Source organism: Schistocerca piceifrons, unplaced genomic scaffold (genome assembly GCF_021461385.2).
Source record: "Schistocerca piceifrons isolate TAMUIC-IGC-003096 unplaced genomic scaffold, iqSchPice1.1 HiC_scaffold_1063, whole genome shotgun sequence".
NCBI lineage: Eukaryota > Metazoa > Arthropoda > Insecta > Orthoptera > Acrididae > Schistocerca > Schistocerca piceifrons.
Window position 1 is genome coordinate 1 of NW_025726867.1, and position 5,000 is coordinate 5,000.

A 5,000-nucleotide genomic window follows, 5' to 3' on the forward strand; every position below is an offset into this window, starting at 1 on the left:
CGGAATCCATGGACCGCAATGTGCGTTCGAAACGTCGATGTTCATGTGTCCTGCAGTTCACATGTCGACGCGCAATTTGCTGCGTTCTTCATCGACCCACGAGCCGAGTGATCCACCGTCCTGGGTGATCTTTTCTCAGTTTCCGCCGTCTCTTTCGAGACGGTCGCATAGGCGGGAGTGAGGCGTGTGGCGGCCCCTGTTCCAGCGTTCTGTGTCCAACGGCCTCACGGCCGACGGGCGTCGTACGGCTCCACACCGGAGCGGACAGGCACTCGGGCGAAAGTCATTCAAAACCGGCGCCAGGCGCCAGGTGCCGCAGGCCAGCCGCTCCAGCGCTTCAGCGCTCGTACCACACAACATTGCCGCTAGTTTTGAGAGGCACGCGTGGTTCCGCACGCGGCGCACGGCTACGGCGAGCCGTACAGGTAGCGTGTTGCGCGACACGACACGCACATCGAAAGACATGCAGTCTAGTCGGTAATGATCCTTCCGCAGGTTCACCTACGGAAACCTTGTTACGACTTTTACTTCCTCTAAATGATCAAGTTTGGTCATCTTTCCGGTAGCATCGGCAACGACAGAGTCAATGCCGCGTACCAGTCCGAAGACCTCACTAAATCATTCAATCGGTAGTAGCGACGGGCGGTGTGTACAAAGGGCAGGGACGTAATCAACGCGAGCTTATGACTCGCGCTTACTGGGAATTCCTCGTTCATGGGGAACAATTGCAAGCCCCAATCCCTAGCACGAAGGAGGTTCAGCGGGTTACCCCGACCTTTCGGCCTAGGAAGACACGCTGATTCCTTCAGTGTAGCGCGCGTGCGGCCCAGAACATCTAAGGGCATCACAGACCTGTTATTGCTCAATCTCGTGCGGCTAGAAGCCGCCTGTCCCTCTAAGAAGAAAAGTAATCGCTGACAGCACGAAGGATGTCACGCGACTAGTTAGCAGGCTAGAGTCTCGTTCGTTATCGGAATTAACCAGACAAATCGCTCCACCAACTAAGAACGGCCATGCACCACCACCCACCGAATCAAGAAAGAGCTATCAATCTGTCAATCCTTCCGGTGTCCGGGCCTGGTGAGGTTTCCCGTGTTGAGTCAAATTAAGCCGCAGGCTCCACTCCTGGTGGTGCCCTTCCGTCAATTCCTTTAAGTTTCAGCTTTGCAACCATACTTCCCCCGGAACCCAAAAGCTTTGGTTTCCCGGAGGCTGCCCGCCGAGTCATCGGAGGAACTGCGGCGGATCGCTGGCTGGCATCGTTTATGGTTAGAACTAGGGCGGTATCTGATCGCCTTCGAACCTCTAACTTTCGTTCTTGATTAATGAAAACATACTTGGCAAATGCTTTCGCTTCTGTTCGTCTTGCGACGATCCAAGAATTTCACCTCTAACGTCGCAATACGAATGCCCCCGCCTGTCCCTATTAATCATTACCTCGGGTTCCGAAAACCAACAAAATAGAACCGAGGTCCTATTCCATTATTCCATGCACACAGTATTCAGGCGGGCTTGCCTGCTTTAAGCACTCTAATTTGTTCAAAGTAAACGTGCCGGCCCACCGAGACACTCAATAAAGAGCACCCTGGTAGGATTTCAACGGGGTCCGCCTCGGGACGCACGAGCACGCACGGGGCGGTCGCACGCCTTCGGCTCGCCCCACCGGCAGGACGTCCCACGATACATGCCAGTTAAACACCGACGGGCGGTGAACCAACAGCGTGGGACACAAATCCAACTACGAGCTTTTTAACCGCAACAACTTTAATATACGCTATTGGAGCTGGAATTACCGCGGCTGCTGGCACCAGACTTGCCCTCCAATAGATACTCGTTAAAGGATTTAAAGTGTACTCATTCCGATTACGGGGCCTCGGATGAGTCCCGTATCGTTATTTTTCGTCACTACCTCCCCGTGCCGGGAGTGGGTAATTTGCGCGCCTGCTGCCTTCCTTGGATGTGGTAGCCGTTTCTCAGGCTCCCTCTCCGGAATCGAACCCTGATTCCCCGTTACCCGTTACAACCATGGTAGGCGCAGAACCTACCATCGACAGTTGATAAGGCAGACATTTGAAAGATGCGTCGCCGGTACGAGGACCGTGCGATCAGCCCAAAGTTATTCAGAGTCACCAAGGCAAACGGACCGGACGAGCCGACCGATTGGTTTTGATCTAATAAAAGCGTCCCTTCCATCTCTGGTCGGGACTCTGTTTGCATGTATTAGCTCTAGAATTACCACAGTTATCCAAGTAACGTGGGTACGATCTAAGGAACCATAACTGATTTAATGAGCCATTCGCGGTTTCACCTTAATGCGGCTTGTACTGAGACATGCATGGCTTAATCTTTGAGACAAGCATATGACTACTGGCAGGATCAACCAGGGAGCTGCGTCAACTAGAGCTGAGCAGCCGGCCGCCCGGGAGTGTGTCCCGGGGGCCCGCGCGAACACGCAAGCGTCCGCTCAATCATTCTGCAAACAGGAGGAGGCTGAGCTCCCCTGCACAATACACCTCGAAACCCTCTCAGGTCCCGGCGGCGCGCAGCGCCGTCCCAAGTACTTGGTCGGGTTCGAGAGAGGCGCAATCGCCCGGAGTTAGGCGAGTAGACGCTTTCGGTGCGACCACCCGTGCTCCCAACTGAGCTTGCCGCTGCCGACAGAGGCCCGGGAGCGTGCTGTCGTGGCATTGCCGGCGGGAGACAACACGCGCCACCTACGGTGACCGGCAGCTCCAACGCCAGCGCCACAGAAGGACAAAAGCCCCACTTGGGTGCCGAAGCGAACTCTCCCAGCACAGCGCACGCGCCAACACATCCGCACAGCTGCGATACAAACCACCAGCGAGAACCGCTGGGGCGACCGAGCAGCAGACGGCGTCGCGGCGCCGAGCGCCGGGCGGCAGCGCATCCTCAACGCACACAGTCCTCAATCGGACCAGCACACTGAAGATGTCCACCGCGCTTCGCACCGGGCCCGCGAGGACCTACTTTGGCCGCACGGCGCCGCGCGCAGGGTGCGCCGGCGCGCAGCTGCGACGCCTGCCGCGTCCGTCGGCCGGCGCGCCTGCCACTGGCCGCCCCCACCAGCCGGCTGTAGCGCGTGCGCCCACGCACCGCGCGGCCAGCACGCCGGGAGGCGCCCCCTCACCGGCCGGGGACGGTCCCACCCAGCCACCGCCGCGTATCGCTTCACACCCAGATGCCGTTCAGTTTCGTCGGCATGGTGGGTATCGCTGGAACAACCGGTTAGTACCTCAACCTATCGTCGCCATCACCGATTCACCCCTAGCGAGAACAACCGCACCACAACAGGTTACCATTTGTTCATTTGCGTAACTTCACCAGAAAACGCAGGCGTCCATCGCCATTTGCAACTTCCACGATTATTGCATGCCTGTGTCAGGTGTCACGCCACACTACGTCTGCCCACATACACGCAACAAAATGTGCACGCCTAGACAATACGTGGAAGGTGGCCCCCGTACGTATGCGATGTCCATTGCTCGAACGACTGTCAACCGGCCTCTGTAGCATGTCGCAGATATGGAACGCGGTGCACCATGCCATCACGGTGTGTGAGGAGAGACGACTAGGTCCGAATACATCAACAGACAGCTCATGCTGATCGCCATCCACGGCGTCCGTTCCTCCCACACGTCTCTATGGCGTACCACACTGCAATCCAGCTCTCATAGGGAGACGACACGTAGCTGCGTGCACAATATTTGCACTGTATGGTCCGCCGTTTTTGGGCGCAGTCGTTGTACGGTCACACATGTGCCACGATGTATCATTCAGTACATAAGGACGAATGTGCAGTACAGATTGTGGTTTACGCGTACGACATTAGCGGACAGTTGACACAGGCCGCACCACAACGTAGCCTGAGTACGTCGCATGCGGAGGGCATTGAACATGCAAAGTTCTCACCAACCAGCTTGCGAAGGCAGGGGGCAAGGTGGGGACGTGGGGAGGGGCGGCATGTACGTCCTGCTGCCATCCACATTACAGTGTACAGCAGGAGCATGTGGAAAGTGAGCAAGACTTGCAAGGTGTTTAACATGAAGCGATACACAGGGGAGCGGGGAGTGCGAGTAGCGAACTATATTGCGAGGGTTGCGGGTGGGCAACACTACACTAATTGAACGAGTCGTATAACAATTACAGAGCAGGTTTAGGCGACAACGTGGGTTACGTTAGGCGACAACGTGGGTTAGGTTAAGGCACGACGTGGGTTAGGTTAAGGCACGACGTGGGTTAGGTTAAGGCACGACATGGGTTAGGTTAAGGCACGACATGGGTTAGGTTAAGGCACGACATGGGTTAGGTTAAGGCACGACATGGGTTAGGTTAAGGCACGACATGGGTTAGGTTAAGGCACAACATGGGTTAGGTTAAGGCACAACATGGGTTAGGTTAAGGCACAACATGGGTTAGGTTAAGGCACAACATGGGTTAGGTTAAGGCACAACATGGGTTAGGTTAAGGCACAACATGGGTTAGGTTAAGGCACAACATGGGTTAGGTTAAGGCACAACATGGGTTAGGTTAAGGCACAACATGGGTTAGGTTAAGGCACAACATGGGTTAGGTTAAGGCACAACATGGGTTAGGTTAAGGCACAACATGGGTTAGGTTAAGGCACAACATGGGTTAGGTTAAGGCACAACATGGGTTAGGTTAAGGCACAACATGGGTTAGGTTAAGGCACAACATGGGTTAGGTTAAGGCACAACATGGGTTAGGTTAAGGCACAACATGGGTTAGGTTAAGGCACAACATAGGTTAGGTTAAGGCACAACATAGGTTAGGTTAAGGCACAACATGGGTTAGGTTAAGGCACAACATGGGTTAGGTTAAGGCACAACATGGGTTAGGTTAAGGCACAACATGGGTTAGGTTAAGGCACAACATGGGTTAGGTTAAGGCACAACATGTGTTAGGTTAAGGCACAACATGGGTTAGGTTAAGGCACAACATGGGTTAGGTTAAGGCACAAC

The 5,000-nt window shown here is 55.0% G+C and overlaps 1 non-coding gene and 1 pseudogene across 1 annotated transcript; both read right to left on the minus strand.

The window, feature by feature from the left end:
- Nucleotides 1-127, minus strand: LOC124726691 (annotated as a pseudogene; the record flags this gene model as incomplete).
- Nucleotides 128-478: 351 nt separating this feature from the next.
- Nucleotides 479-2,387, minus strand: LOC124726692. Its single transcript, XR_007006807.1, has one exon. It is a non-coding gene; the product is annotated as a small subunit ribosomal RNA (ribosomal RNA).
- Nucleotides 2,388-5,000: the final 2,613 nt, after the last annotated feature.